The sequence below is a fragment of the Cyprinus carpio genome, chromosome A9 (assembly GCF_018340385.1).
Source record: "Cyprinus carpio isolate SPL01 chromosome A9, ASM1834038v1, whole genome shotgun sequence".
NCBI classification, from domain to species: Eukaryota; Metazoa; Chordata; class Actinopteri; order Cypriniformes; family Cyprinidae; genus Cyprinus; species Cyprinus carpio.
Window position 1 is genome coordinate 31,414,896 of NC_056580.1, and position 24,166 is coordinate 31,439,061.

General features: G+C 40.0%; 1 pseudogene; it reads left to right on the plus strand.

Moving 5' to 3' along the window:
• Positions 1 to 24,166, plus strand: part of LOC109060658 — a 30,901-nt pseudogene that overhangs the window by 4,518 nt on the left and 2,217 nt on the right.

The window sequence follows — 24,166 nt, forward strand, 5'->3', positions numbered from 1 at the left end:
TCAAAGATTTGTTTAAATTATATAAATGCATATTTGTTTAATGCTCACGGCAAACGAGAAAGTATTATAATGTTTGGCTTTGTATTACTAATAATATATAAGCAATCGTTAACTTTCTGTATACATAAATTCCTTTGTTTAACCGTTCTGTCTGATTATTAGACAAAACTGTTAACAACGACAGTAAACAAGAGGGAGAATATGAGCACTGTGTGCTCAGGCGCTGCCGCTCTCAGCCCTGTCAAAATAAAACTCCCGCCTCTAACACATCGGCCAAGCAGAAAAACTTATCGGCCGATGCCGATATTTGAAAATAGGAAATATCGGCTGATATATCGGCCATGGCGATATATCGGTTGACCACTACCTACATCTTGGATGATCTGAGAGTCAATAAATTAACAGCTAATTTTCATTTCTGAGTGAGCTATCCCTTTAAATGTACCAAACTCAAGTAACTTCAGATCACACAATCACAGATTAATCAGCTCAGCCAGATAGGACGACCTGTTTGAAATATCTTGTGTTTGATCACAGGTAGAATGATGGAGACGATTGCAAGGCTTGGCCTGTCCGAGAAAACCATGATGTACTTCACTTCTGACCACGGTGGCCACATCGAAGAGGGTCCAAAAGGAGGCTGGAATGGAATCTATCGAGGTACGAAACACAAAAGCAGACATGTTGACGCTTAACAAAAATGTATGATTTTGTGTCATTACTGACCCTCTTATGTTTAGGTGGTAAAGCCATGGGCGGCTGGGAGGGAGGAATCCGAGTTCCGGGAATATTCCGCTGGCCTGGACGTCTCAACCCGGGACGAGAAGTGGCAGAACCAACAAGTCTGATGGATGTTTTTCCCACAGTGGTGAAGCTGGCAGGCGGAGCGCTGCCGGAGGACAGGTACAACACCAGTGCACAAATACTCAACACTATATTCCTGTAAGCCAGACAGCATCTAGTGCTGCAGAAAACACACACTTAACCTCTGAGAATATGCAGCTTGACAAATAATAAATTGGTATAGCCTAGCAACCACATAACAACTGCCTAGCAACACTGTAGCAACCACCCATAACACCTTAGCAATACTCTACCATCACCTTAGCAACACCAGAGTAAACCAACCAGAACCAGTTGCCTAACAACACTTTAGCAAGCACTCATAAACACCATATTATCACCCTAATAACCATCTAGAAAATCTTAGCAACCATATAGACACTTTCTAACTACACTTTAGCAACCTAGAAACACCCTAGTATCACCCTAGCAACAGCCCAGGAAGACCCTGGTATCAACCTAGCAACCACCCAGAAACAACCCCATTATCACCCTAACAACGACCTTGTAACACTCTAGTATCATCCTAGTCTAGCAACCACCTAGAAAGACCCTAGTATCAACCTAGCAACAACCCAGAAAGACCCTAAATCACCTCCTAGAAATGCCCCATTAGCACCCTAACAACACCCTTGGTAACAATCTAATATCACCCCAGCCTGGCAGCCACCTAGAAACAACCTAGTATCGCCCTAGCAACCACTCACAAACAGGCTAGCGAAGCAACCACCTAGAAACACCCTAGTAATACCCTAGCAACCACCCAAAAACACATAGTAACCACTCAGAAACACACTAGCCTAACAACCTCCTAGAAATGCCCTAGTATCACCCTTGCAACCACCTAGAAACACCCCATTAGCACCCTAAACAACACCCTTGGTAACACTCTAATATCACCCTTGCCTAGCAGCCACCTAGAAACAACCTAGTATCACCCTAGCAACCACTCACAAACACAGCTAGCGAAAGCAACCACCTAGAAACACCCTAGTAATACCCTAGCAACCACCCCAAAAAAACCCTTAGTATCACCCTAGTAACCACTCAGAAACACATAGTATCACCCTAGCAACCACAGAAACACCCTAGTATCACCCTAGCAACCACCTAGAAACACCCCATTAGCACCCTAACCTTGGACCCTTGGTAACACTCTAATATCACCCACTAGTCTAGCAGCCACCTAGAAACAACCCTAGTATCACCTAGCAACGACCACAAACATGCTAGCGAAGCAACCACAGCTAGAAACACACCCTAGTATTTACCCTAGCAACCACCCCAAAAAACCTTAGTATCACCCTAGTAACCACTCAGAAACACACTAGCCTAGCAACCACCTAGAAACAACCTAGTATCACCCTAGCAACCACTCACAAACACGCTAGTGAAGCAACCACCTAGAAACACCCTAGTATTACCCTAGCAACCACCCAAAAACACTTTAAGTATCACCCTAGTAACACTCAGAACCAACTAGCTTAGCAACCACCTAGAAACACCCTAGTATACACCCTAGCAACCACCTATAAACACCCATTATCACCCTAAACAACACCCTTGGTAACACTCTAATATCACCCTTGGCCTAGCACCACTAGAAACAACCTAGTATCACCCTAGCAACCACCCACAAACATACGCTAGCGAAGCAACCAACCTAGAAACACCCTAGTATATACCCTAGCAAACCACCCCACCCAAAAACCTTAGTATCACCCTAGTAAACCACTCAGACACACCACTAGCCCCTAGCACCCCCTAGAAACACCCTAGTAATCACCCTAGCAACCACCTAGAAACAACCCATTAGCACCCTAACAACACCCTTGGTAACACTCTAATATCACCCTAGTCTAGCAGCCACCTAGAAATAACCTAGTATCACCTAGCAACCACTCACAAACACGCTAGCGAAGCAACCACCTAGAAACACCCTAGTATTACCCTAGCAACCACCCCAAAAAAACCCCTAGTATCACCCTAGTAACCACTCAGAAACACACTAGCCTAGCAACCACCTAGAAACACCCTAGTATCACCCTAGCAACCACCTAGAAACACCCCAATAGCACCCTTACAACACCCTTGGTAACACTCTAATATCACCCTTGCCTAGCAGCCACCTAGAAAACAACCTAGTATCACCCTAGCAACCACTCAGAAACACGCTAGCAAAGCAACCACCTAGAAACACCCTAGTAATACCCTAGCAACCACCCAGAAAAAAACCTTAGTATCAACCCTAGTAACCCCTCAGAAACAACCTAGTATCACCCTAGCACCCACCTAGAAACACCCCAATAGCACCCTTACAACACCCTTAGGTAACACTCTATATCACCCTTGCTAGCAGCCAACCTAGAAACAACCTAGTATCACCCTAGCAACCACTCACAAACACGCTAGCAAAGCAACCACCTAGAAACACCCTAGTAATACCCTAGCAACCACCCCAAAAAAACCTTAGTATCACCCTAGTAACCACTCAGAAACACACTAGCCTAGCAACCACCTAGAAACACCCTAGTATCACCCTAGCAACCACCTAGAAACACCCCAATAGCACCCTTACAACACCCTTGGTAACACTCTAATATCACCCTAGTCTAGCAGCCACCCTAGAAACAACCTAGTATCATCACCCTAGCAACCACTCACAACACACGCTAGCAAAAGCAACCACCTAGAAACACCCTAGTATTACCCTAGCAACCACCCCCAAAAAACCTTAGTATCACCCTAGTAACCACTCAGAAACAACACACTAGCCTAGCAACCACCTAGAAACACCCTAGTATCACCCCTAGCAACCACCTAGAAACACCCCAATAGCACCCTTACAACACCCTTGGTAACACTCTAATATCACCCCCCTGCCTAACAGCCACCTAGAAAAACCTAGTTATCACCCTAGCAAACCTACTCACAAACACGCTAGCAAAGCAACCACCTAGAAGCAAACCCTAGTAATGGACCCTAGCAACCACCCAAAAACACATAGTAACCACTCAGAAACACACTAGCCTAGCAACCACCTAGAAACACCCTAGTATCACCCTAGCAACCACCTAGAAAATCCTGTATGATGTGTAAGTGTAACATATGAAGTGTGTGTTTGTGTGACTCTGTAAGGATCCTGGACGGCCGTGATCTCATCCCTCTGATGGAAGAACAAAACGAACCCATCACAACACCATTTCACACTACACTACCGCCACATACACCAAAACTCTACACTCTCACACCCCCCCGACAGTGAGTGACTCAAACACACACACACACACACACACACACACACACACACACACACACACACACACCCACACACACAACAAGGAGAATGCCTTTTATTAATCAGTGACGCATTAAATTGACCAAATATGCCAGTAATGATATTTATAATGTTGCAAAAGATTTCTATTTCAAATAAATGCTGTTCTTCTGAACTTTCTATTCATCTGTGAATCCTGTAAAATAAAATGTATCACGGTTTCCACAGAAATATTGTGCAGCACAACTGTGTTCAACATTGATAATAATCAGAAATGTTTCTTGAGCAGCAAATGATCATATTAGAATGATTTCTGAAGATCATGTGACACTGAAGACTGGAGTAATGATGCTGAAAATACAGCTGCACATCACAGAAATAAATTACACTTTAACAGATATTCACATAGAAAACAGCTGTTTAAAATCATAATAATATTTCACATTTTTACTGTACTTTTGATCAAATAAATGCAGCCTTGCAGAGCAGAAGGGAGTCAGTTTCAAAATCATTAAAAATCGTACCGACCCCAAACTTTTGACATGTATTGTGTGTCTCACTGATTTTATTTATTTGAATCCCGTTTTAAATCAATTCAAAATGTCTGTCTGAACACTGTCATTATGGAATGCCAAAGCTGCCAAAATAATAAATAAAAAAAATACATAAATAATATACAAAGAAATCTAAAATAACAAAAATAAATTAATAAATCTACAAAAGAACATTAAAAAAGAAAACACAATAAAAAAACATATTTATATAACTACTTTATTTGTGTGTATAATTGTATTTTTTTATACATTAATTTATTTACACATTTATTTATTTATTTCCAACATATATATTTATATATATTTCCCACGTGTATTTATTTCTACATTTCTTTGTCCATATGGTAATGAGGGTGTGTTTTACTTCAGACGGAGCAATCGAGCTCTGGCCAAAGCAAGAAAGAAGCTTTGAATTATTTATGCATTTATTTATATATTGTTATATTACATTTCTTTGTATATTTATGTATTCATCGATTGGTTATTTTGGCAGCTTTAGCATTCCATATGTCATACAAAACACATGATGAGGATAAATCATGAAACTCCTCCTCACGTTTAGGAAAACTGAGAAACGAAAAAAAAAAAAAAACACTTTTAAAATCATATTTGTGATATTTACATATTATTGAGAATATATTACACAGCTCTGCATAACAGCAACACACACACCGAGGACGATATTATAAGCTACATTGTAATTTTTAACCTCAGGTGAGTCCATCTTCAAGGTCCATTTCTTCACACCAAACTTCTCTCCAGCGGGAGCCGTGGGCTGTTTACCACACCGCTGTCTGCATGTGTCACAGGCCGTTTGTGACGTATCACAACCCTCCGCTGGTGTTCGAGCTCAGCAGGGATCCGTCAGAGAGCCCGTCGCTCTCACCGGGACACTGAGCCGCGGTTGGCAGAGGTGCTGGAGCGGGTCAAACGGGGCCTTGTGACGGAGCACCGCAGAACTCTGGCGCCGGTGGAGAACCAGCTGACGTGGACAAAGGTTCTGTGGAAGCCGTGGCTGCGAGCCCTGCTGCGGGACCTTCCCTTTCTGCTCCTGCGAGGAGAGCAACCACACGTAACATGCAGCAGCAGAGTGAAGAGATGGATGCCACAGAAGAAAAACATTCACAAAGATAACTGCACATTTTTCTCTCTCAATTGCAATTTTAAAATATCCCACCATCATCCTTTTTTTGTCTTGCAGTTCTGACTTTTTTTCCTCAGAATTGCAAGTTGATAAAACTGCAATTGTGAGTTTTTTATTTTTGCAATTTTGACTTCAGGGTTTACCATCTCGTGTTTCTGACATTTTCTGATAATCTGAGTTTAAATATAAAAAATTTTGACGTTATTCCTCAGAATCGGCGAGTTTGTCACAATGCAAGCTATAAACTCTTAGATTGCAAGGTTTACATCTTACAATTCTTTTTCCTCAGTCATTGTGTTGTCAAAATAATTACAATAGTTTAATCTCAAAATTCAGTTCTTTGTTCTCAGCAATTGTGATGTTTGCGTCAACAAAAGCAAGTTATCTTGAGCCTTATTTCAGAGTTTTATATCTCACAATTCAGACTTTTTTTTCTCAGAGTTCTGCTTACATATCACAATTTTTTCCCACTTAGAATTGGGAGTTTACATCTTTCAGGTTTTTTTTTTCATTAGAATTTATATCTTGCAATCTATTTTCTCCCCCAAATTTTTTAGACTCCTGACTCAATCGCATACATATTGCATAGGAAGATTTTGTAGAAAAGTCAGGAATTATGACGTTTTCAATTTTAGCATTCTGAGAAAAAAACAACTCTGAATTTTGAGCCGAGGAAGATATAAACCTTTCCAGAACCCCCCCCCCTGAAAAAATAGGCTGATTGTCGAGATATAAACTCACCGTTGTTGTTTTATATAATATTTATTCTGGTCGTTCGTAAATAAGCTTCAGCACAGAAAAACTTGCTGATGCAGAGACGATGCTGTTAGTGCTCAAAAGAGAAGCTGTTCTCCGGTGAACATGATTTTAATTCTGAAGTGCATCAGTCCTGCGACGGTGACCAGCATACTGTCAGGCCAGATCAATCTGTCTGAAGTAAGGATAAAGTATTAAAAGCTGGGAAAAGTAATTTCTACATTAAATATTAAAATGCGTTTGGAAGAGGTGAAATCATTGTTTTTCTTTTATCACAGGCATCACAATACAATAGAAGACTTCTGTGATGTTCGGTGGTTTTAGTTGATTTGTGTACTTCAAATGTTTTCACCCTGTTTGGAACAAAAAAAAAAACACAAGATTTTATAAACACTCTCTTGGTGAATGTGTTCCAATCCAGCAGCGGATCGCTGCAGCTGCAAGAGATACTAAACAGACAGAATGAGTTTGACTTGAACTGAACAGAAAACACCTCTTGAAATTATTATAACTGTCATGTGAGGGTTCCCAATATTGCATTATGACTGCGGGTTTAACTCGTAGTTCGGACATTTTGCTATGATCTGAGTTCTAATATTTCTGATTTTGCAAACGTTATTCCTCATTGAATCCGCTTGAGTTTTGTCACAATGCAGATCTAAACTCTTAATTGTGCAAGTTTTGCATTGTCTTACAATTTTTTTTTCCCGTAATTGTGTTGTTAAGATCTGTAGTCCATAGTAATCTCAAATTCAGTCTTTTTCTCAGAAGTGTGAGTTTGCGTCACAAACACAAGTTATAAACTTATTTCAGCGTTTATATCTCACAATTCAGACTTTTTTTTCTCATAGAGTTTCTGCTTACATATCAAAATTTTTTCCCAACTGATGAATTGGGAGTTTCAATTTCATTTCAGGTATTTTTTTTTTCATTAGTTCATTAAATTTATATCTTGCAATCTATTTTCTTAAATCCCCCAATTTTTTAGACGTCCTAGACCTCAATCGCATACATACTGCGAATTTTTGAGAAAGTGAAAATGTCAGAAATTATGACAATTTATTTAGCATTTCTTTCTGAGAAAAACAACTCTGGCTTTTGCAATTGGATCTTATATAACTTCCAGAAAAAAATAGTCTGAATTGTGAGATATAAATCTCACAGTTGTGTTTTAATAATTTTATTCTGTGATGTTAAATAAGCTTCCACACAGAACTGATGCTGATGCAGAGACGATGCTGTTAGTGCTTCAAAAGAGAAGCGTTCTCCTGGTGAACATGATTTAATATGACAGTGCATCAGTCCTGCTGGGACAGCATACTGTCAGGCCTTCATCATATCTGTCTGAAAGTACAGGATAAAGTATTAAAGCTTGGAAATATTTCTACATTAAATATTAAACTTTTGAAGAGTGAAATCATTGCTTTTCTTTTATCACAGCATCACAATACAATAGAAGACTTCTGTGATGTTCTGTGGTTTTAGTTGGTTTGTGTTTACTTCAAATGTTTCATCACCCGCTTGAAAAAAAAACAACAAAAAACTTTAATATAAACACTCTCTTGGTGAATGTGTTTTCTGTCCAGCAGAGGGCGGCTTCAGCTGCAGAGAAACTAAACAGACAAAATGAGGCGACTTGACTGAACAGAAACACCACCTCTTGAACATCATAATTAAGACTTTCTTGAATCATTTGAGAGTTTTTATTTATTTTTAATGCCTTTTAAGACCCTAAGAACATAATTCAGTGCAAACATTTCTGTCATGCATTTGGCAAAAAGGTTTTGTTGACTGTATTTTATCTTTGACACAAGTTGAGACAAGTGCAGCTCTGTGCCGGTCACCGGTTGTATCTTTCAGACTTCTTGTGTGAGCAGTGATGTAACAGTGATTTAAATTAAATCCTTTTATTATTACGCTTCCAAACAATCCAAACATATTTCTCCTTGAACTTGCTAAAAAGAAAAGCTGTTTACCATCTTGACCAGAAAATATGATTTTCACTGTCAATTGCTCATTTATTTTTTTTCTAATGTTAGTGAATGTTGAAATTCGAGTGCACATCCTACTTCACTGTAATTAATACGGTCAGAGGTTATTAACATCATAAACTGAGAGCAATCTTTCAGTGACTTACTTATCAAATGTTGTCAAATTGATCATCCAAGCATAAGATGATCCAGCGGCCGAACTTTTTTTATTTTTCGAACTTAAAAACACTGCAGCCGCCAGTTACCCATCTCTTCAACTTCAACTTCAACTTTATTTATTTGTATAGCACATTTTAATGCAATTTTGTTGCCCAAAGTGCTTCACAATATAATAGAAAGCATATACAAAAATAAAATCTAACGTAATTAGTAAGAATGACACCCCACTTTATGAAAACCACAAGCCCATCGATGAAAACTACCCTTTATCCGGTCTCAGTTACACATTGGGGTTGTTCCTCTGTGAAAGGTCTCTACGAAGGTATTTCCTCTGCGAAAGCTAATGTAAAAGATGAGTTTTCAACTGAGACTTAAAAAACTTCTAAGGAGGGCGCCTGCTGAATATGAGTGGAGACTATTCCACCAATTTGGGAGCCACACCATAAAATGCTCTATCACCTTTAGACTTTCTTTTGGAGCGAGGAACTGCCAGTTTATCTGGTGATCTCAGTGTCCTAGCCGATGTATGGTACTTTTAAAAGAAGATGTGATATAAGTTATGAAGCACTTTAAAAACCATCAATAAAATATCAAAAAATATACCCGTACACAAAACTTATACAAAAAAAAGAAAATAAAAAACTAGAAAAATAATACCCCTTTTTTTTCGCGACACTCAAATTTTTCGTGACTGTTTAAAAGCCTGGCTGCAGCATGGCTGCATTCTGTATCATTTGCAGAACGAGATAGTTGTCGCTGACAGATCCAACATAAGAGAATTTGCAATAATCCAATCTTGATGTAATAAATGCATGGACAACGGTCTCTAAATCTTTAAAACTAAGAATGGGTTTTAAACCTGGAGATCATTCTAAGTTGGTAAAAACTACTTTTTACTACAGACTTTATCTGATTGTCAAAGCTGAGAGTTGAGTCAATGAAAATAATGTAGGGCCCAGAATAGAACCTTGAGGAAGACCATATTTTAAAGGACACATAGAAGATGAAGTATTTGCAAAATTAACAAAAAATGTTCTATCATGCAGATATGAGTGACACCGTTTTAAAGCTGTTCCTTTGATGCCTACATCACACTCCAAACGTTTTAAAAGGAATCGAATGAAGATCAACAGTGTCAAAGACAGCACTGAGGTCCAGCATAATTAAAACAACCCCCCAACCCAGAGTCAACTGCCATCATGAAAAATCGTTCACGGAACTTTTACCACAAGCAGTTTCCGTGCTGTGACCAGCTCTAAATCCAGATTGGAAATTAATCCAGGATATCATAAGGGTAACTTGAGAACAGAACACCCCTTTTCTAAAACTTAGATAGACATGGTCATTTTAGAAATTGGGCGAAATTATTCAGCTCTGTGGGGTCAAGGCCTGATTTTTTAAGTAAGGGAGAGACCCTGCGTTGCTTAAGACAGCGTGGGACAACAACATTAATTAAAGAGCTATTCCCAATAGATAATATATGATGCATTAGGTAGGGTAGAGCCCATCATTTCAAACAGAGAGGAGACACAGAAGAGTCCTTTAAAAAATGGGGAGCGAGGAGGAATAGGATCTAAAGGAGTATGTTGTGACAGTTTCCATGTGTTTAACAATGCCCTCCAGAACGGGAAGAGAGCCAAAGGTTAAAGCAATCAAATATACAAGAACTTGGGCATATGGGCTGCTAGAGAACACTATCTTCTCCAGAAAAATAGACTCAATCTTTCTTATAAAAAAAGTTCAAAAAATCAAAGTCAATAGGGGATACTATAGCTGGGTTTAGCACAGTGTTTATTGTGCTAAACAAAGCTTTAGGACAGTGAGCAGTTGTATTAATTAAATCAGAAAAATATTTTGTTCTAGCAGCTTTAACTGTACACTGATATTTATTAAGAGATGCCTGTAACCATTTCAAAGGAAATTTGTAGTTTGTGTGTCTCTTCCATCGGCGTTCCTGCTTTTTCTACAAGCTTGTCTGAGAGCACGTGTCTCATTATTAAAATAACCATGGCTGAGAGAGGGGCTTAGGCATTTTTTTGTCTGGATTGGAGCAACATCATTAATAATATCCAAACATTACAGAATAAAAAACATCAGTCAACTCCTCTGTGTCCAAGGGGGTCCAGAAGCCTCTATAATAGAGGGAAACTGGGCTTTTAACATATGCCTCAGCAAAAAAATCCTTAATAAAGTCCTTGTTATATTTAGGAGGGACGATAGATAAGTGCACAATAAACAGTGTAGGTCAGTTCTAATTTAATCAACTGTAATTCAAAAGTTGAATATTTCTCCACTGATACGGGGCTACATTTAAATCTGTCCTTGTAAAGTGTGGCTGGACCTGTCTGCTGCTTTTGACACTGTTAATCACCAGATTCTCCTATCCACCCTCAGAAAGATGGGCATCTCTGGAACCGCACTCCAGTGGCTTAACTCCTACCTTTCTGATAGATCCTTCATGGTGTCTTGGAGGGGGTGAAGTTTCTAAGTGTCACAACAACTTGCTACTGGGGATGTACCTGGTTCCTCAAGGCTCAGTACTTGGAACCGCTTCTCTTCTCCATCTACATGACGTCATTAGGATCTGTCATTCAGAAGCATGGCTTTTCCTATCACTGCTACCGCTGATGACACTCAACTCTACTTCTCATTCCAACCAGATGACCCGGCGGTAGTTGCTCGCATTTCCCAGCCTGTCTGAGTGACATTTCTAGCTGGATGAATGCGACCATCACCTTCAGCTCACCTACGAAGACAGAACTGCTGGTGGTTCCAGCTAACCCATCGTTGCAATCACAACTTCTCTATACAGCTGGGTTTCGTCAAACCATAACTCCTTCCAGAACAGCCAAAACCTAGGAGTTGTGATGGATCATCAGTTAAGCTTCACAGACCATATTGCTACAATGAACCCGGTCCTGAAGATTTGCCTTATTCAACATTAGGAAGATTAGACCCTTCCTGTCAGAGCAATCCCCAACCCAACTTCTTGTCCAAGCGTCTTGTTCCTCTCCAGAGACTGGACTATTGTAATGCTCTCCTGGCGGGCCTTCCTGCATGTACTATCAAGCCTCTACAACTGATCCAGAATGCAGCAGCGAGGGTTGTCTTCAATGAGCCGAAAACAGCCCATGTTTTACTCCTCCTCCTCATCAGATTACACTGGCTACCAGTAGCCGGCTCGCATCAAATTCAAGGTGACTGATGCTTGCCCCTACAAAACGAACCACTATGGCACGGCGCACAACTTACCTAAACCGCTAAACACTAGTTCAATCTTATGCAACAAAACCCTCCAGAAGTTTTGCGCTCTGCAACGCTTGCAAGTGAACGACGCCTTGTTGTTTGCCATCCCAAAGAGGTTCCAAATCACTCTTCACGGACTTTTCTGACTGGCCAATGGCTCCCAGCTGGTGGAAATTACCTGCATAGACCTCCCGATCTCCCTCATTCGACAGCTGTAGCGTCTTTACTTATTTTTCAAAAAAAACCAAAAATTCAAGATAGACTCATCTATCATTTTTTTTACGGGGCCGCGTGCCACTTAACCAACTAATACTGAGCTACTTTACCCTTTTTTTCATCCTTTTCTACATATTTCCCAAAAAAAAAAAAAAAAAAAAAACCTGGCTATGGCTACGTAACGTTCTTGTACCTAGACTAAACTGAGACTTGTCATAGCACTGGTATACCGTTGTTGTTCTCGTTGATCGGATTGTTTCTCTACGTTCTCATTTGTAAGTCGCTTTGGATAAAAGCGTCTGCTAAATGATTAAATGTAAATGTAAAATGTAAATGTGTGGCCACACCCCCACCTTGTCCAGTGACTCTGGGGGTATTTAAAACTTTATAGTTCGCAGGCAACAGCTCAGTAAGAAAACATGTATCCACAGAGGCTCGAGCCAAGTAATCTCTGATTTACAAATCAATGATTAAATTTATTCATTTAACCTCTATAACTGCAATAAACATTATTGGGTTAGGTCTCAAGTTGATTAAATACTGAAATTGGTTGATATGGGACTGAATATTGGACACATGATGAGTGTGTAAAGATGAAGCAAGGTGGATCCAGAACTACAGGAGTAACCATTTACTGACTTATTGAAACTGATAAGATCCTCAGAGAGTCAAAAGCTTACAGAAGAAAGGAAAGAGTGTGTGAGTGAACCGGGTGTGTTGCGTGAATGTGTGTAGAACACGTTGTTTAGTTTACAGGATCAGACAGAATGACACTGTTTCCTCATGTCATACGTCCAGATACACTCTCACACGCTTAAGCTTCTGTTTAACACGAAAACCAAACCGATCAGAACATCCAGTGTACTGCACACTCCAGACATCAGTGTTAAAGAAAACACGTCTCTTTCTTTCCTCTCTGGTTTGATGCTGTAGTTACTCCACAAGAACTCCAGAATCGGACTCTCTTTAACCACCTCCACATCCCAGCAGTGTGTTCCTGAGGTTAAAAAACCCTTCTGAAAACCCAGAACGCACTCATAATAGTCAAATCTCTCTGGGATTATCAGGAAGAGGTTGTTTGTTTCTCGCTGTATCTCACAGCTGTCAGATCATCAGACAGGACGAGACGTGGATCTGCAGTGTTTGGATCCAGAATCGACAGGAGCTGATGAGACACAATGCAACAGCTCTGCTTTTTATTCTGATGTTCATATAATGATCAGATGTGAACCACAACACAGATTATATGAATTGATGACCAGTGTTCATTTGTGGGACAGGCATTTATGATTTAGTCTATCAGTCTTTATCTTGAGATCCAAATGATTTTAATAGTCCCTTAGTCACATTTTAGTCACTTGACGTCTTTCAATAGTTTTAAGTCCGACGAAAAGTCAACTGCATTTTTTGTCAACTTTTAGATGTCATAACACCTGCCAGTCAACCAATATGTATTTTGGAGGCTATATTTATACTGTAGTTTTCAAACAAAAATAGTTATTAATTCTTCTCTCTTAAGACCAAATCAATTAAGCTTATGAGAAATTTGAATCAAGGATTCAATTTAGAAAAACTTGATGACGATTTTCATTTTTTGGATGAACCGATTCCTTTTAACCAGTAGTGAAAAGGGAGAAACTAATAAAAATTATAGTTGTTCATATATAATATAGATTATGTAAAAAATATAATTATACATTTTGAAAAAAGAACACACAATAAGACAAATACGAACAGGAGATACAAATTAAACAAATTTTTCAGATACAGTAGGTTTTATTTTTATTAGACGATTCCAATTTTTTATAAATTTATTTTTCCTCAATAAACTATTATCATAACACGCTGCTCATGAGCTCAGTGCAGTGTGTCAGAGAATGAACATGAACCATTTCTTGCACTTCATTCCCGCCTCATGGACCTACGTTTTGGTGTCTGTCTGAAAATCCTATGAAATCCTTTTGAAATTTTTTACATTTGGGGGTTATTGTGTTTTTATCTTTTACATTTTTAATGTAGCCTACAGCACTTGATGGCAAACCCGTCGATTGCAATCGGCTGCTAGATCTGAGACTGTTTCTGTCGAATAATAATAAAATACATAGGCTAGAAAAATACATTATGCCTGATTAATGTTCAGTTTTTCAAGCACCTCTCTTCTTTGTTATATTTTACCTTTAAAATAATAAATAATATTATTTTATTATTCATTTATTTTTCCCTTTCTTTTTTAAAAGAAAATGTACTTTTATTCAGCAATAATGTTAAATTGATGAGATTTCTATATTTTGAATAATAATCTGCCAGGATTCATCAATCAATCCTGTAAAAATATCACAGAAAAAATATTAAGCAGCACAATTGTTACCGATGTTGACAATACATTGAAAGATCATGCGTCAAAGAATACGGGGTAATGATGCTGAGAATTGCAGAAATAAATATAAAGTATATTAATTGAATCACAATTTTGTTTCATTTATCCCTCTCCTAGGGTGCCAGGGTCCTTATCCCGATTAGTTGTACACTTTTTTTTACCACATCTTTTCCTCCCTTCACCGCTTAGAAGTGCTTGACAGAGCTCCTCGTGAACAGCCAGCCTCTGTGTCAATGGACCTTTGTGTCTGACTCCGTGTTGCAAGGTGTCAAGGTCGTCTTGGACAACTGTAAACGTGCAGTCGTCCCCACGATTGTGTAGCTAGTGGAGAACTAGATGAGAGACCATTGAAAGGCTTGAGGTGTTTTGAGTAATTAGCTATTAGAGTGTGGCACCACCCCCTTCAATAAATAAATAAATAAACCTTATATAAATATGATTCACCAATTTTATTATATTTATTATCATTTTTTGTGGCGCTGTCCCGTGATTATCAGTTAGAAAACCTAAGATACGCTTATTTTAACTTCATGATTCATGATTATTGTCCAACATCAAACATGAATCAACCCAGTCGATAAATAAGGGTGTGCCATAGAGACCACAATGATATCTCGATATTTTCTGGGCTTTTAGCCATAAGAACCATAATCGAGAAGGTAATTTTTCTGAGTGTGTTGCGGATCTGCAAGGACTTGTCGCGTGGAGAAGGCTGACTCCTGAAAGTTGTATTGATATTCGTCACATTCTGCGTAGTCAGTTTCACAGCAGTGTATGAAAATAATATTTTTCCAACAAAAGTTATTTTTATTTTGTCTTCCATCACTCACGTTTTGTGGACGATGGTCCGGCATCTTCTTTTCAGACTCTGAAGGGGGCAGGTTTGCCACAATTGTAACTAGCGGCACATTGAATCCAAGCTCCAGAGAGGCGTCCTGATGGAACCGGCTGTGATGAGATTCCTGGACTCTGGAGAACATTCAGATCAGAACTGCAGTGGGGCTTGGTATCAGAAAGCAGAGAGAGCAGAAAAGTAGACGACCAGCAGATCACTCACCTTTCCATCGAGACTGGGAAATCTCCTGCAGAACAAACACACCACTGCATTCATCCAAGAACTCAACTCAAATCATCAACCAATCAATCAATGGATGATCTGAAATCAGACCTTCAGAAAGCAGGACTCACTGGCTTTTCATCATCTCCTCCGTGTCTTTGATTGTGTGTGAAAGAGCTGCCGACGATGTGTCTGTTCTCATCTCCTGCCAGCTTCTCCTTCATCATCTGTCTTCTTTCTTGCTCCTCCTCCTCCTGCATCTCTCAGTGGCAGTTGATTGTACCTGTCTTCTCTTTCTTCATCTCTGATAAACTGATTAAAGTCTTCTCAAACGGCTGTTTTTAATCTGATGCTCTGGTGTGCTCAGCTTGAGACTGGAAATCAAATCACATTCACTTCAATCATCTCCATCAACACACTCATCACACATATCACATCATTCAGATCCCAGAGAAACTCAGATCACCGAACGTATTATATCAGATCCATGAAGCCGAGCTGCGTGCTCGTCCATTTACAAAGAATTAATCAACTGGAATCATTATATTAAATATACACACATCAATAATGTGTGTTTAGTTTGATGCGCTACAGCTGTACTGAAAAATACTCTTGAGTTTCTGTTTTCCCTCCCTTGAATGTGTTGGACTCGGTTTTCTCAAAACGCGTCTTTAAATGTTTTCATGTGTTGTTTTAAAAGTTTCTCCTGTAATGACGGACTTCACGTGCTGTATTGAGCTCCTCCTAGAATTGAAATAAAAATACATAAAACACCAGATTAAAGTGAAGAGAAAGAATCCAGTGATCATACAGTGGCTGGGTTTTTGTTCGTTATCTCTCACACTAATTGTTCAGAAATTAACTAACAAAAACAAACACAACCTGATAAAACAAATACACTTTAACAGAGCTTTTTCAACAGTATGATTTGGATCACTTACCCAGTGACTAAACTTTAGTACACAAACACAGAACAAATCAAGCAAGTTTATGTCATATGAGTTGATAAAACAGCAGAGAGAAATACTGGGTGCATGAATTTGATGATATCTGTGTTTATGATGTTTATTGTTCTTTACATATTAAACAAGAGACAGTTGTCCTAACCTTATATGAAGGAACAACTTCACTGATGGTTCTGAATTTGTAGAGTGTCGTGTTTGTTCTGAAGTAAAGCACACACACACTACACACACTGGCTTTCGTTTGCTCGCCGTCCAGACAGAAGAGTTTTAGTTTCCTCACTGTGTAAACTGCAGATCTCCTCAGATCCTGATGAACGCCTTCTCATTCTCTCTTCAGGAACGACTCACACCATTTTGTAATGGCCAGATTTTAATGGAGGCAATGAGTCTTTTTGAGGATCCTTCCTGCAGACAGGACACTCCCTCTGAGTTTTCTTTGGTTCTCCAGAACTCTTTGAAGACACTTCTTACAGAGACACTGTGACTACATGATAAAATAACAGGAGTCTTGAAGATTTCACAGCACACGGGACAATCATAGTCATATTCAGCTGATGAAGCCATTTTCACTGTTTGAGCTCCAGCCTAACCTAAACTTTACTTTCACTTTCTTTCTGAACGACGGTTTCAAACATGAATAACCTCGAGAATCACAAAGATCTGCTGTCTGTTCAGAAACACACTTCTTCAAAGTTTTCTCTCTGTTGTCCTCTGATGGCTGATTCTTGTTTGCTTTTGTCAAAGAGAAGAAAATCAGTGACAGAAAGGGGGAGAAATAACAAGTCCGGCCTCTTCCTGGTAAGTGTTGTAATAGGGTGTGAGTTTCTGATCACCTTTGGGTGTTTAAAACAGGTCTGACAACATCAGGATTTCTTCAGGATACCTTTCAATAAAATGCCATTGAAAAGAAACTTGCATTGAAACTTTCTTTCGCTAAGTATAATGCTTTTTGAAAACCTTAAACCAAACAGCGAAACAATGAAAAACACAAATATTGATCATATGGTTTCAGTTATTGCTCTATATTTCTCACAGAGTTCTCCAGTATATTTCATTAGTTATTTTTAAAGTGAGTGACGTGATGATTCAGCCAAGTATGGTGACCCATACTCAGAATTAGTGCTCTGCATTTAACCCATCCGGAGCAGTGCACACACACAGAGCAGTGAACACACACACACACACACTGTGAACACACCCGGAGCAGTGGGCAGCCATTTTATGCTGGTGGCGCCCGGGGAGCAGTTGGGGGGTCCATGCCTTGCTCAAGGGCACCTAAGTCGTGGTATTGAAGGTGGAGAGAGAACTGTACATGCACTCCCCCCATCCCACACATTCCTGCCGCCCGAGACTCGAACTCACAACCCTTCGAGTTGGGAGTCCCACTTCCAAACCATTAGGGCCACGACTCCCCCACATAAAGGCTTTCAATGTACTCTTATTAAAGAAGAACTTTAATAAAGTGTATTACTTCTAACAAATACGCTTTTGCTGTCGATATGTTCGTTTTACCTGCGCATTACCGCCATCGATCAATAATCCTCCTGAAAATATCACCTTGAAAGTGAGGACCGGGAAGAGCAGCAACCATCATTAAGACCAGGAGGATCAAATCAGTTCCATCGTCACCGCCATCCTCCTGGAAAATCAACAAAGTGAGAGGACCTGGAAGAAAACATCATTACACTGTAGGAGGGGAACTCGTGTTCACCGCCACCATATAGCCATCACTACTGAACTCGAGGAGTGGATCCGCACTGAGAGAGTCCGTTCTTAGACAAAGACCACAAAACAACATCTGTGCAACAATTAAACAGCTGATTAAGAAGAAACCTGATGTGGATCATGAAGCAGAAGCCAGAAAGAGGGAACAACACAAATCAGCCTCGATTCTAGATGAATCAGAACGCCATGAATCCAGCACTGGTCTCGGTCTGTTTCTGAGATTCAGCATAAGTTCAGAACGTGTGGGAGGGGTTTATGTTGAGAAAATCACAGGAAAACATGTGGGTCTCATCTAATTTTTTCCAAGAATTAAAAAGTGAAGCAGTTGTGAAAGGATCAGCAGCAGAGGTCAGAGGTGTAACTGGCCTGACTCATATATTCTCACTGGAGGTCTAAGATGAGACTAGGACTGAAGCCACGCCCTCAACCTTCCTCCCCTCCCACTTCTGGCTGTACATAACTACCAATCTAGATCAAGGGCAGTCAACCAAACCAATGCATTTATTTATTTTCCCAAGAGCTATTTAGGCCAGAAGATGAAACATTATGAATCTATCCATTCACGGTTTCTCTCTTCCCACTTTCAGTAATAACTGACTGTATCTCAGGATGGTCTGACTGATGAACTCCTGCTGAAGATCTTTGAAGTCTCAGAGATTGAGCAAAGAAGAATCAGTGAATCTATTGCTGCTGATGGGAAATCTCACTACCACACAACAGAAGGTCAGTGTAATTAACCAGGGTCTGTCATGTAAGATGATTTCTTCACATGCTGAGAATCACAGATAAACACACATCTGCTGATTGTACTGATCCTCTGTGTTTGGAGACGCGAGCAGAGGCGGATAGAGAACCAAAAACTATGCTCAAATACAAGTATTTACAGAAATATTTACTCATTTAGAAGTGAAAGTAATAATGCTAAAACTTTTTTTGAGTGAAAAAAGTAATAAAAGTAGCAAATTATTAGACTTCAGATCTGAATCAGAACAAGCGAGATGATGATAATGAATTAATGAAGCTGTGTTACAATAGAGATTCTATTGAACGTTCACTTTAAGCTATGTATGAGGACAATTCCTGTTTACTCTGGTACTGAAGCCTGATTTGTTAATGTTTGTGTAGCTGCACAAACCAATGGAGCTCTAGCCTGCTAGAATGTGTGGAGCAGACCTCTATATAAGTCGGCTCAGAGCGCCATTTCATCAGAATCTTCTCCTTCAGGAACGAGATCATCTCTTCGCCCCTATGCCGAAGAAGCCAAATAAAGTGATGTAACATACATCCAGGCATGGTAACCCCTACTCAGAATTTGTGTAAGAAGAAGGAAAGAAGATAGCCTTCCCCTGCGGCTATCTAGCCCTCCCCGGAGCAAAAGCAGATTTCCAAAAGAGTGCTTTGTGTCTGTAACCCAGGTTAAAATCTGTTAAAATATATATTAAATGTTTGTATATTGGTTCTGCTGTTCTGCTGTCCCCGTCCCTTTAAATTGCCTGTGTGGAGTACGTGCCCTGTGACTTCACGTAACCCCAGTCAATTGACTGTGCTGGCCAATCACGTAATTGAGCACAGGTGTTTTAATCAGACTGTGGCGTCTTCCTCATTCAGAGGTGTGGGGAAGCTGATCGACAGTTGTGGATAGGTTTGTGTCATACAAACTATTCACTCTGGTGCTCAATTCATGTTTTTAAGTTAAGCATATTATTGTAACTTTTAGAACAACTTAACTGGCTGCAGGGAATTCGTCACCGCCATCAGGTTATGTTTACATAGAGGAACTGGTGAGTAATCTGAATGAATGAACTACATGCTAGAGGCTAACATATTAAGTTAGCAGAGCTGAACATTAGCATTAGTGTTAGCTTTAACTTTGTCTGCTCTAGTTGATTCCTTTTATGCTGTTGTGAAGTCTGCCACTGTTGTTGCTTTATAAATATATTTGTTTGTGTTACCCGTATCAGGGCTGGGAAACCTGAATGGGTGAGGTGAATTAACCACTTCTGCCGGCTCTGTAGAATGATAAATGAAACGCTGTGAGACAGGAGTACTGGCTGTAAGCTCCGGCAAAGTTTAATTAACTCTCTCATTTTTTCTTAGTTCACAATGTATTCACAACATTCACAGGTTTAACTTTTCAGAACAATTACTTGTTTCTTTGTAACACATTCCATTGAAGAAAATAACTTTTCAATAAAGACTCCTATTTTCCTAAATTACTTTTGTCTATATTGAGTTGTTCTGCAACACATTATAATCATCACAATACATTGACCTGCTACTGTTTTCACATGTGTTTTTCACATCCTCATGAACACTAATTCCATTTTCACACTGTTACTCAGTAAATGAATCTTGCATTTAGCTTCACAGTAACCTCATGTTTTATACATGCAAGACGCCATTTTGGCTCTAGTTCACAAATACATGCACTGCCATTTTGGCTCGAGATAACTCCAGTAGCAAATGTACATTTAACTTGCTTAAACTTTATCATCATCAATTACAATCAACCTAATAAACACTTTAGAAACATTCCTAAAACTCTTCCCAAATGAGTATTTTCTCTCATTTCGCTTTACCATTCACATATTTGTCACTCGTGTGTGAGCTGATATTCGACTCATTACTACGGCATGCATATGAACAAAACTAACAGTCTTTCTCAGTAACTTAACAAAAATTGACCTATACATGTTTGAAACACAGTTTTTAACACGAGTTTCGACCAGTTTTAGAATCTTTTTTGCTCACCTGTAGAATGATAAATGAAACGCTGTGAGACAGAATTACTGGCTGTAAGCTCCGGCAAAGTTTAATTAACTCTGAAGCTCCGATTGCAGTACCTTAGTTAAACAGCGCTAAACGCCCTCTACAGGAAACAATAATAACAGCAACAATTTTCTTTACCCACAACAAAGAATGTAACGATGAATTTACCCATCAATAAACAAATGTTGAAGGCATCATTTATAAACAATAGAATTTTTAAAGGGGGTGTCCTTTTTTTCCTCTTTAATTTTAACATATATTATATATATATATATATATATATATATATATTTATATATATACTACAACCACTACCTCAGTATTGTTTTTTTTTTTTTAGATGACTCCTGACATCTGAATAACCTCTGAAAATGTGTTATTTGCTTTCATTCTCTTCTTTGAATCACTACCTCAGTACACCTTATGACAACAATGACAACAAGGGGTTGGTGGCCATATACTGAAAAGTAATGTGTCCCCCATTTTGAGATATATAGGGTTGTGTGAGTTGTAGTGAGTGTACCTCTGATCTCCAGGGTTGGTAAGATGGAACACCCAGAGTGTCATATGTGAACATTTCTCTTGGTTTTCCCACTCTTTGTGTCCTTCTCACATTTCCTTCCTCCAACACTGTAGTTCCCCTTTCCCATTTCATTGTCTGCAACTCTGACTGTTTCTCCTTCATTCCTTAGCCTCTTCCTCTCCTCTCATCAGGCATCACAGACCTTTGATTTTTATTTCCCAGGAACAGATGGAGGACTCAAAATTTTGTTGTTCCCACTCCTGACCCCTGGTTCCTTGGTGAATCACCTCTTTCGTCAGGATAAAGAATTCTGTTAAAATTCTGCAGTTGGGCGGAGGTAAGAATGGTTTTGGGGTTGTTTGAGTTTCAAGTTCCCTCTCTGTTGGTGGAACTGTCACAAATCTATAGCAAGGTATGTTCGTCTGAAAGGTTATACCGGTAAGTATGTTCCTCCTCATCTGAGGCATCTGAGTCTGACTCATTCTCCAGCTGATTTCTCACTTGTTCTCTGTGTTTTCCTTTCCTTGTCTTCTTAGCTTCAGCACTGGGATCTTCCAAAGTTAAATCATTGACAGCGAGCAAGAGGTTCGCGATGAAGCACTCGAAGGGTTTGGAACCTGTCTCGGTTGTATCTTGTATACTGGGCTATCACCGATCACGCTCTAGGACACGATGTACAATCCTTTTTCCCAGTATGCACGTAACTTTCCCGGGCCACCTCTTTCCGAAAGGTTTTACTTACCAACACCGGTCTCCTGGTTGAAGAATGACACCTCTTACACCCGCTCGTCATGTCATAGTATTTCTTGCCCTTTGCTGAAGACTTTTGAACTGTTCTCTTCGGCGATCCTGATATGCTTGCCTCATTCTGTCTTCCCATTTTTCCGTGCAAAAAGTTTGTTGGTTTGAACCCTCTGTCTTGTTTTTCCCAGGTTAACACAGCAAGTCCGAACCGGCAATCGAGGGGTGTCGGCCAGTTACAAAAGGAAGAATGGAGAGTAGCCGGTTGCTTCATGTCTGGTACAATTATAAGCATGCACAATGTAGAGGCAAGTGAGTCCTTCCATTCCTTCTTTTTTTTTTTTCCTCAGAGTCCTGAGCATTTTGCGGAATTGTCCCGATTTAAATCTCTCCACAGGGTTACACTGAGGATGATAATGGTGTGGTTCTAGAGTGGGCTATTCCTGACAGCTGTTGTAGTAACCTCTGAAACAGTTGATTCTCAAACTCTCTACCCTGAGTAGGTGGTGGAGTTTTTTCGGGATACCCAAAGCGAGGAATGAAGTCCTGGAAAATCTTTTCTGCTGCTGTCTTACCGGACTTGTTTCTCGTAGGATCACAGCCTCTTGGCGAAAGCGGGGTGAAATGTGTCTACCAGCAGAAGAATATACTCAACAACCACCCTTGCTTGGCTCAAGATGCAGTAGTCCACGCTCACCAGCTCAAAAAAAAAAAATGGGGAACTAGATGTAATGGATCCCATGGGCGCTCGTTGGTGGACATGTGGATGCTTTTGTTTTATGCAAAGCCACTTAGTTGTTACATACTCCTCAATCTCCCTTCCCCTCATTGAGGGGGCAAAAAAGCGTTCCACGATTAGCGAGATGGAGCACTTTCTCCACTCCTACATGTCCCATTTCATTGTGCAACTTTCTAAGTACTGTGGTTTTAAAACCGAGGAGGGAGAACTAATTGTCTGGCCTGTCCTGTCTTACGCGGTACAAGATCCCCGTCCTCTAGCTCCAATTTGGTCCATTCAAAGAGAAAGTCGCCTTGTTTCTTTATTCATGTTATTCTTGCTCTTTTTTCGTTTTGGTGTCCAGCCTGTTCTTTCAACATGATTATCTCACATATCGCTGGATCATATCGTTGTGCAGCTTTGATGTTTTCAGGGGTGACTGTGGAGATGCTGCCCTCAGTGCATATTACATCTTCCCCCTGGACTACTGGAAGCTCTAAAGCGGCAACCCACGGAACATCACTGTCGGCCACAGCTTTACTACCCTGGCAAACAGCAGACACAGTTTCAGGTGATAAGGTTTCTGTGTGTTCACCCATGACTTCAATCAGTTTCAGGGGCTGTCTGGACAGTGTATCAGCGTCGACATTGGCTTTACCAGGTCTGTATCGGATGTCAAAGTGAAGAGTCCGCTAACTCACCCCCCTGCAGTCTGCCCTACTGCATTCAACCTTGCTGTGCTGAGGATATAGGTCAGCGGTTGTTATCGGTGTAAACTGAAATGTTGGAGCATAGTAGAGATAGTCTCTAAACTTATGTAGATGGCCCATTTTGAGTGCCAAAAATTCCAGTTTACCCGAGTGTAGGTGGTAGTTCTTTTCAGCGGGGTTAATGTGGGTCGGGACCCATACCCAATGGCCGCTGAGTTTATTGCCCCTGTTGCTGATAAAGCACAGCCCCTAACCCTTCATTCGAAGCATCGGTGTGTAATACAAAGGGCAGGCTAATTTGGGTAAAGCTAGCACTGGCGGAGAAACTATTAACACTCTTGACAAATTTGGAAACAGCCTCCTGATGTTCTGCAGTCCAAACGATTGGGGTTCTC